Source organism: Triticum urartu, chromosome 6A (genome assembly GCF_056163025.1).
Source record: "Triticum urartu cultivar PI428250 chromosome 6A, HENAU_Tu73, whole genome shotgun sequence".
NCBI classification, from domain to species: Eukaryota; Viridiplantae; Streptophyta; class Magnoliopsida; order Poales; family Poaceae; genus Triticum; species Triticum urartu.
Window position 1 is genome coordinate 504,377,267 of NC_141878.1, and position 10,985 is coordinate 504,388,251.

A 10,985-nucleotide genomic window follows, 5' to 3' on the forward strand; every position below is an offset into this window, starting at 1 on the left:
ATTTAGCGAGCATTCGCTCGTTCGTTCATTTTAATGAACGCGTTCTTCGTTTAGATCAAGATAACGAACGTTCGTTCATTAATCTGTTCGTCGTTTTTCTTTTTCTCGGTTTTATTCCGCAATTTTTCTGATCGCGATTTCGGATCAGATCTTAATTTTTGATTTTCTTCTCGCTCGTTTATCGGAATCAGGCGATTCAAGCACCTGGAGTTTCGTCTCGAAACCCTCTTTACGTTTAATCAAATCAAACAAGTTTTTGTTACTGTAAATTTGGCCTAGTTTCATATTAGTAAACGAAGCTTCTTTCTTTTGCCGTTTGACTTTCGTTGCTCCGTTTGATTTGATTCTTTTTGCGCACCGGAGTTCTTAAGTTGAACTTTCTGGTCAACCTCTCTTATTTGAGTTTTGTTTGTGCATCGTTGCTTGTTATTTATGTATGTTATTATTTGCTTGCGATAGAATTCCCGGAGTGCGAAGCGTGTTACTACGAGTCTCTAGGATTCGCGGATCGTCATCCGGGCAAGTAACACTTTGATCATATCCCATTATTACCCAGTTTTTGTGCATTAGTTCCAATCCTCAAACATTGCATGATTAGGATATCATTAACTTGTGGTTTGGGAAGTAGTTGCTGAGGTAGAACCTATTGCCCTGTTATATTCAACCCTTGGGAGTTACTTCTACGTATTGCTTATATTGCTATGCTATGCTCGTAGACGTGGTTTGGGTTTGAGTGAAATTCATGTCAGATGTGAGATTGTTAATTAATGGTTCAACTTAAGGTGGCAACTTAATCAAACAACTGGGTGGATTGAGGCACCTGGGGAACCCAGTGTTATCTGTTTTCTTTTTTTTTTGGAAATCCCGGGGTACCCGTGTGATCTTCCTATGGACCGCCACCCAGGCTGAAAGGGAACTGAGATGATTCATGCTAGAAACTTCCGTGTGCAGCCACAAGCTATTATGGGCTCTAGCATAGTTGAGTAAGTTACGTGAAGCTCTTGAAGAGGTAGATCAGCAGGTAGTGGGTTTTGTAGGTTCGGTATGGTCTACCCGGAGTAGAGAGTTAACGTTCCCGAAAGACTGTGTCTCGGTCATCCGTTTCTCAAACACCATGTAGTGCGAGAAATCCAACGGAGGCGATCGACTCTTGTGGGGGAAAGTGCGCAAACCTCTGCAGAGTGTACAATCTAATCATGGTTAGCCGTGTCCCCGGTTATGGACAATTCTTGAGTATCTAGTACTTGGGTTATCACATGTATCTCACCATGTTTAATTAATACTGTTGGGTTGTTAATCACTTTAATTGGGATTGAGTTGGGATTACCTTCTCGATGAGGTTTCAACCACCATGATAGTTAAATTAAAATCTATTCCTTTGTTGTAGGAAAAAAATTGGCTTTTCGCAAAACTATAACCATAGAGCTTTCCACCAGCCAAATATGCATGTAGTGATAGCATTGTTTCGTTTCTACTCTACTGTGTTATATTGCCAGCATATTCCATGTGCTGACCCGTTTTCGGGCTACAACGTATTATGTTGCAGACTTTTCAGACGAGGAGTAAGGTTCGTTAGCTCGTTGCCATGCAGCTCAGCTATGCCGTTGGAGTTGATGGACTCACCTTATCTTCCGAGCCTTCCGTTGTTATCGCATTAGATGGCCTTAAGCCATATTTGTGTAATAAGTTCTCTTCGGAGACATTCGATGTAATAAGTGTGTGATTGCTACTCTGTTATAAATCCTTCAAGTACTGTTTGTGTCAGCATTACCGATCCAGGGATGACATTGAAGCACAAAGACTTGACCATCTGAGGTCGGGTCGCTACACGTAGTAATTTCAAAAAAATTCCTACGCACACGCAAGATCATGGTGATGCATAGCAACGAGAAGGGAGAGTGTTGTCTACGTACCCTCGTAGACCGGAAGCGAAAGCGTTAGCACAACGCGGTTGATGTAGTCGTACGTCTTCACGGCCCGACCGATCAAGCACCGAAACTACGGCACCTCCGAGTTCTAGCACACGTTCAGCTCAATGACGATCCCCAGACTCTGATTTAGCAAAGTGTCGGGGATGAGTTCCGTCAGCACGACGGCGTGGTGATGATCTTGATGTTTTACCGTCGCAGGGCTTCGCCTAAGCACCGCTACAATATTATCGAGGACTATGGTGGAGGGGGGCACCACACACGGCTAAGAGATCATTGATCAATTGGTGTGTCTATGGGGTGCCCCCCTGCCCTCGTATATAAAGGAGTGGAGGAGGGGGCCGGCCAAGGAGGGTGGCGCGCCCTAGGGGGAGTCCAACTCCCACAGGGAGTAGGACTCCCCTTTTTCCTATTAGGAGTAGGAGAGGGAAGGAAGATGAAGGAGGGAGGAAGGAAAGGGGGGCCGACCCCCCTCCCAATTCGGATTGGGCTTCGGGGGGGCCCTCCCTTGCTCCTTTCCCCTCCTTTCCACTAAGGCCCAATAAGGCCCATATACCTCCCGGGGGGTTCCGATTACCTCCCGGTGATCCGGTATTGTCCCAATCTCACCCCGAATCTTTCCGGTATCCAAATATATTCGTCCAATATATCGATCTTTATGTCTCGACCATTTCGAGACTCCTCGTCAAGTCCGTGATCACATCCGGGACTCCAAACAACCTTCGGTACATCAAAATATATAAACTCATAATGAAACTGTCATCGTAACGTTAAGCGTGCGGACCCTACGGGTTCGAGAACAATGTGGACATGACCGAGACACGTCTCCGGTCAATAACCAATAGCGGAACCTGGATGCTCATATTGGCTCCTACATATTCTACGAAGATCTTTATCGGTCAGACCGCAAAACAACATACATTTGTTCCCTTTGTCATCGATATGTTACTTGCCCGAGATTTGATCGTCGGTATCTCGATACCTAGTTCAATCTCGTTACCGGCAAGTCTCTTTACTCGTTCTGTAATACATCATCCTGTAACTAACTTGTTAGTTGCAATGCTTGCAAGGCTTATGTGATGTGCATTACCGAGTGGGCCCAGAGATACCTCTCCGACAATTGGAGTGACAAATCCTAATCTCGAAATACGCCAACCCAACAAGTACCTTCGGAGACACCTGTAGAGCACCTTTATAATCACCCAGTTACGTTGTGATGTTTGGTAGCACAGAAAGTGTTCCTCTGGTAAACGGCAGTTGCATAATCTCATAGTCATAGGAACATGTATAAGTCATGAAGAAAGCAATAGCAAGAAACTAAACGATCAAGTGCTATGCTAATGGAATGGGTCAAGTCAATCACATCATTCTCCTAATGATGTGATCCCGTTAATCAAATGACAACTCATGTCTATGGTTAGGAAACATAACCATCTTTGATCAACGAGCTAGTCAAGTAGAGGCATACTAGTGACACTCTGTTTGTCTATGTATTCACACATGTATTATGTTTCCGGTTAATACAATTCTAGCATGAATAATAAACATTTATCATGATATAAGGAAATAAATAATAACTTTATTATTGCCTCTAGGGCATATTTCCTTCAGTCTCCCACTTGCACTAGAGTCAATAATCTAGTTCACATCTCCATGTGATTTAACACCAATAGTTCACATCACCATGTGATTAACACCTATAGTTCACATCGACATGTGACCAACACCCAAAGGGTTTACTAGAGTCAATAATCTACTTCACATCGCTATGTGATTAATACCCAAAGAGTACTAAGGTGTGATCATGTTTTGCTTGTGAGAGAAGTTTAGTCAACGGGTCTGCCACATTCAGATCCGTAAGTATTTTGCAAATTTCTATGTCAACAATGCTCTGCACGGAGCTACTCTAGCTAATTGCTCCCACTTTAAATATGTATCCAGATTGAGATTTTGAGTCATCTGGATCAGTGTCAAAACTTGCATCGACGTAACCCTTTACGACGAACCTTTTGTCACCTCCATAATCGAGAAACATATCCTTATTCCACTAAGGATCATTTTGACCAATATCCAGTGATCTACTCCTAGATCACTATTGTACTCCCTTGCCAAACTCAGGGCAGGGTATACAATAGGTCTGGTACACAGCATGGCATACTTTATAGAACCTATGGCCAAGGCATAGGGAATGAGTTTCATTCTCTTTCTATCTTCTGCCGTGGTCGGGCTTTGAGTCTTACTCAGTTTCACACCTTGTAACACAGGCAAGAACTCTTTCTTTGACTGTTCCATTTTGAACTACTTCAAAATCTTGTCAAGGTATGTACTCATTGAAAAACTTATCAAGCGTCTTGATCTATCTCTATAGATCTTGATGCTCAATATGTAAGCAGCTTCACCGAGGTCTTTCTTTGAAAAACTCCTTTCAAACAGTCCTTTATGCTTTGTAGAATAATTCTACATTATCTCCGATCAACAAGATGTCATTCACATATACTTATCAGAAATGATGTAGTGCTCCCACTCACTTTTTTGTAAATACAGGCTTCACCGCAAGTCTGTATAAAACTATATGCTTTGATCAACTTATCAAAGCGTATATTCCAACTCCGAGATGCTTGCACCAGTCCATAGATGGATCGCTGGAGCTTGCATATTTTGTTAGCACCTTTATGATTGAAAAAACCTTCTGGTTGCATCATATACAACTCTTCTTTAATAAATCCATTAAGGAATGCAGTTTTGTTTATCCATTTGCTAGATTTCATAAAATGTGGCAATTGCTAACATGATTCGGACAGACTTAAGCATAGATACGAGTGAGAAACTCTCATCGTAGTCAACACCTTGAACTTGTCGAAAACCTTTTGCGACAATTCTAGCTTTGTAGATAGTAACACTACTATCAGTGTCCGTCTTCCTCTTGAAGATCCATTTAATCTCAATGGCTCGCCGATCTTTGGGCAAGTCAATCAAAGTCCATACTTTGTTCTCATACATGGATCTCATCCCAGATTTCATGGCCTCAAGCCATTTCGTGGAATCTGGGCTCATCATCACTTCCTCATAGTTCATAGGCTCGTCATGGTCAAGTAACATGACCTCCAGAATAGGATTACCGCGCCACTCTGGTGCGGATCTCACTCTGGTTTACCTACGAGGTTTGGTAGTAACTTGATCTGAAGTTACATGATCATCATCATTAGCTTCCTCACTAATTGGTGTAGTAGTCACAAGAACAAATTTCTGTGATGAACTACTTTCCAATAAGGGAGCAGGTACAGTTACCTCATCAAATTCTACTTTCCTCCCACTCACTTCTTTCGAGAGAAACTCCTTCTCTAGAAAGGATCCATTCAACTCAATGAATATCTTGCCTTAGGATCTGTGATAGAAGGTGTACCCAACATTTTCTTTTGGGTATCCTATGAAGACGCACTTCTCCGATTTGGGTTTGAGCTTATCAGGTTGAAACTTTTTCACATAAGCATTGCAACCTCAAATTTTAAGAAATGACAGCTTAGGTTTCTTGCCAAACCGTACTTCATACAGTGTCGTCTCAACGGATTTAGATGGTGCCCTATTTAATGTGAATGCAGCTGTCTCTAATGCATAACCCCAAAATGATAGTGGTAGATCGGTAAGAGACATCATAGATCGCACCATATCTACTAAAGTATGGTTATGATGTTAGGACACACCATTACACTGTGGTGTTCCTGGTGGCGTGAGTAGTGAAACTATTTCACATTGTTTTTAACTCAAGGCCAAACTTGTAACTCAAATATTTTACTTCCGCGATCATATCGTAGAAACTTTTATTTTTGTTATGATGATTCTCCACTTCACTCTGAAATTCTTTGAACTTTTCAAATGTTTCAGACTTGTGTTTCATCAAGTAGATATACTCATATTTGCTCAAATCATCTATGAAGATCAGAAAATAATGATACCTGCCACGAGCCTCAATATTCATCGGACCACATACATCAGTATGTATGATTTCCAACAAATCTATTGCTCGCTACATTGTTCCGGAGAACGGAGTCTTAGTCATCTTACCCATGAGGCATGGTTCGCAAGCATCAACTGATTCATAATCAAGTGATTCCAAAAGCCCATCAGCATGGATTTTCTTCATGCGCTTTACACCAATATGACCTAAACGACAATGCCACAAATAAGTTGCACTATCATTATTAACTTTGCATCTTTTCGTTTCAATATTATGAATATGTGTATCACTATGATCGAGATCCAACCAACCATTTTCATTGGGTGTGAAACCATATAAGGTTTTATTCATCTAAACAGAACAACAATTTATTCTCTTACTTAAATGAATAACCGTATTGCAATAAACATGATCAAATCATATTCATGCTCAACGCAAACACCAAATAACACTTATTTAGGTTCAACACTAATCCCGAAAGTATAGGGAGTGTGTGATGATGATCATATCAATCTTGGAACCACTTCCAACACACATCATCACTTCACCCTTAACTAGTCTCTGTTCATTCTGTAATGAACCAGTATCAAATACTGAGGGGTTGCTACGAACACTAGTAAAATACACATCAATAATTTGTATATCAAATATACCTTTGTTCACTTTGCCATCCTTCTTATCCGCCAAATACTTGGGGCAGTTCCGCTTCCAGTGACCAGTCCCTTTGCAGTAGAAGCACTTAGTCTCAGGCTTAGGACCAGACTTGGGCTTCTTCACTTGAGCAGCAACTTGCTTGCCGTTCTTCTTGAAGTCCCCTTTCTTTCCCTTTGCCCTTTTCTTGAAACTAGTGGTCTTGTTAATCATCAACACTTGATGCTCTTTCTTGATTTCTACCTTCATCAATTTCATCATCATGAAAAGCTCAGGAATCGTTTCCATCATCCCTTGCATACTATAGTTCATCACGAAGTTCTACTAACTTGGTGATGGTGACTAGAGAATTCTGTCAATCACTATATTATCTGGAAGATTAACTCCCACTTGATTCAAGAGATTGTAGTACCCAGACAATCTGAGCACATGCTCACTGCTTGAGCTATTCTCCTCCATCTTTTAGCTATAGAACTTGTTGGAGACTTAATATCTCTCAACTCGGATATTTGCTTGAAATATTAACTTCAACTCCTGGAACATCTCATATGGTTCATGACGTTCAAAACGTCTTTGAACTCCGGATTCTAAGCCGTTTAAGCATGGTGCACTAAACTATCAAGTAGTCATCATATTGAGCTAGCCAAATGTTCATAACATCTGCATCTGCTCCTGCAATAGGTTTGTCACCTAGCGGTGCATCAAAGACATAATTCTTCTGTGCAGCAATGAGGATAAACCTCAGATCACGGATCCAATCCGCATCATTGCTACTAACATCTTTCAACTTAGTTTTCTCTAGGAACATATCAAAAATAAAACAGGGGAGCTAAACGCGAGCTATTGATCTACAACATAGATATGCTAATACTACCAGGACTAAGTTCATGATAAATTAAAGTTCAATTAATCATATTACTTAAGAACTCCCACTTAGATAGACATCCCTCTAATCCTCTAAGTGATCACATGATCCAAATCAACTAAACCATGTCCGATCATCACGTGAGATGGAGTAGTTTCAATGGTGAACATCACTATGTTGATCATATCTACTATATGATTCACGCTCGACCTTTCGGTCTTCGTGTTCCGAGGCCATATCTGTTATATGCTAGGCTCGTCAAGTTTAACCTGAGTATTCCGCGTGTGCAACTGTTTTGCACCCGTTGTATTTGAACGTAGAGCCTATCACACCCGATCATCACGTGGTGTCTCAGCACGAAGAACTTTCGCAACGGTGCATACTCAGGGAGAACACTTATACTTTGATAATTTAGTGAGAGATTATCTTATAAAGCTACCACCGAACTAAGCAAAATAAGATGTATAAAATATAAACATCACATGCAATCATAATATGTGACATGATATGGCCATCATCATCTTGTGCCTTTGATCTCCATCTCCAAAGCATCGTCATGATCTCCATCGTCACCGGCATAACACCATGATCTCCATCATCTTGATCTATATCAATGTGTCGTCACATGGTTGTCTCGCCAACAATTGCTATCGCATAGCGATAAAGTAAAGCAATTATTTGGCGCTTGCATCTTATGCAATAGAGAAGTAACCATAAGGCTTTTGCCAGTTGCCGATAACTTCAAAAAAACATGATCATCTCATACAACAACTTATATCTCATCACGTCTTGACCATATCACATCACAACATGCCCTGCAAAAACAAGTTAGACGTCCTCTACTTTGTTGTTGCAAGTTTTATGTGGCTGCTACGGGCTTAGCAAGAACCGTTCTTACCTACGCATCAAAACCACAACGATAGTTTGTCAAGTTGGTGCTGTTTTAACCTTCGCAAGGACCGGGCGTAGCCACACTCAGTTCAACTAAAGTTGGAGAAACTGACACCCGCCAGCCACCTGTGTGCAAAGCACGTCGGTAGAACCAGTCTCGCGTAAGCGTACGTGTAATGTCAGTCCGGGCTGCTTCATCCAACAATACCGCCGAACCAAAGTGTGACATGCTGGTAAGCAGTATGACTTATATCGCCCACAACTCACTTGTGTTCTACTCGTGCATAACATCAACGCATAAAACCTAGCTCATATGCCACTGTTGGGGAACGTAGTAATTTCAAAAAAATTCCTACGCACACGCAAGATCATGGTTATGCATAGCAACGAGAGGGGAGAGTGTTGTCTACGTACCCTCGTAGACCAGAAGCGGAAGCATTAGCACAACACGGTTGATGTAGTCGTACGTCTTCACAGCCCGACCGATCAAGCACCGAAACTACGGCACCTCCGAGTTCTAGCACACGTTCAGCTCGATGACGATCCCCGGACTCCGATCCAGCAAAGTGTCGGGGATGAGTTCCGTCAGCACGACGGCGTGGTGACGATCTTGATGTTTTACCGTCGCAGGGCTTCGCCTAAGCACCGCTACAATATTATCGAGGACTATGGTGGAGGGGGCACCGCACATAGCTAAGAGATCAATGATCAATTGTTGTGTCTATGGGGTGCCCCCTGCCCCCGTATATAAAGGAGTGGAGGAAGGGGCCGGCCAAGGAGGGTGGCGCGCCCTAGGGGGGAGTCCAACTCCCACAGGGAGTAGGACTCCCCTTTTTCCTATTAGGAGTAGGAGAGGGAAGGAAGAGGAAGGAGGGAGGAAGGAAAGGGGGGCCGGCCCCCTCCAAATTCAGATTGGGCTTGTGGGGCGCGCACCCTCCCTTGCTCCTTTCCCCTCCTTTCCACTAAGGCCCAATAAGGCCCATATACCTCCCAGGGGGTTCTGATAACCTCCCGGTGATCCGGTATTGTCCCAATCTCACCCGGAACCTTTCCGGTGTCCAAATATAGTCGTCCAATATATCGATCTTTATGTCTCAACCATTTCGAGACTCCTCGTCAAGTCCGTGATCACATACGGGACTCCGAACAACCTTCGGTACATCAAAATATATAAACTCATAATGAAACTGTCAACGTAACGTTAAGCGTGCGGACCCTACGGGTTCGAGAACAATGTAGACATGACCGAGACACGTCTCCAGTCAATAACCAATAGCGGAACCTGGATGCTCATATTGGCTCCTACATATTCTACGAAGATCTTTATCGGTCAAATCGCAAAACAACATACGTTTGTTCACTTTGTCATCGGTATGTTACTTGCCCGAGATTTGATCGTCTGTATCTCAATACCTAGTTCAATCTCGTTACCGGCAAGTCTCTTTACTCGTTCCGTAATAAATCATCCTGCAGCTAACTTATTACTTGCAATGCTTGCAAGGCTTATGTGATGTGCATTACCGAGTGGGCCCAGAGATACCTCTCCGACAATCGGAGTGACAAATCCTAATCTCGAAATACGCCAACCCAACAAGTACCTTCGGAGACACCTGTAGAGCACCTTTATAATCACCCAGTTACGTTGTGACGTTTGGTAGCACACAAAGTGTTCCTCCGGTAAACGGGAGTTGCATAATCTCATAGTCATAGGAACATGTATAAGTCATGAAGAAAGCAATAGCAACAAACTAACCGATCAAGTGCTATGCTAACGGAATGGGTCAAGTCAATCACATCATTCTCCTAATGATGTGATCCCGTTAATCAAATGACAACTCATGTCTATGGTTAGGAAACATAACCATCTTTGATCAACGAGCTAGTCAAGTAGAGGCATAGTAGTGACACTCTGTTTGTCTATGTATTCACACATGTATTATGTTTCCGGTTAATACAATTCTAGCATGAATAATAAACATTTATCATGATATAAGGAAATAAATAATAACTTTATTATTGCCTCTAGGGCATATTTCCTTCAGACAGTTCCATATTTGGCTTATATGACCCGGGGTGAGTTACCTGAGGATGAAACTTTAGCTAGGCAAATAACCCGGAGGTCTAAATCAATGACTATTGTCAATGGCGAGGTATACCAATGTAGTGTCACAGGGGTGTTTCAGCATTGTATTTCTCCTGAGGAGGGCCGGGAGATTCTACGAGAGATTCATGAAGGAGATTGTGGCCATCATGCCGGCTCTAAGTATCTCATGGCTAAGGCTTTTCGTCATGGGTTCTATCGGCTGATGGCTCATGCTGATGCAGAGGACTGGTTAGCAAGTGTGATGGTTGTTAGAAGTTTTCCAGACGAGCTCACATGCTGACTCAAGAATTGAGGATGATTCCAATTACTTGGCCGTTTGCAGTCTGGGGGCTAGACATGGTTGGGCCTTTTAAAAGATCCAAGGACAAAAAGACTCACCTCTTGATGGCAGTTGACAAGTTTACGAAGTGGGTTGAGACAGAGCCGGTCAGCAAGTGTGACGCGGCAACGGCGGTTCAATTCATCAAAAAGGTAATTTTCCATTTTGGCTACCCTCACAACATCATAACTAATAATGACACTAATCTGTCCAAGGGTCCTATGAAAGAATTCTGTCAACGAGAACATATTCGTCTTGATGTCTCATCAGTG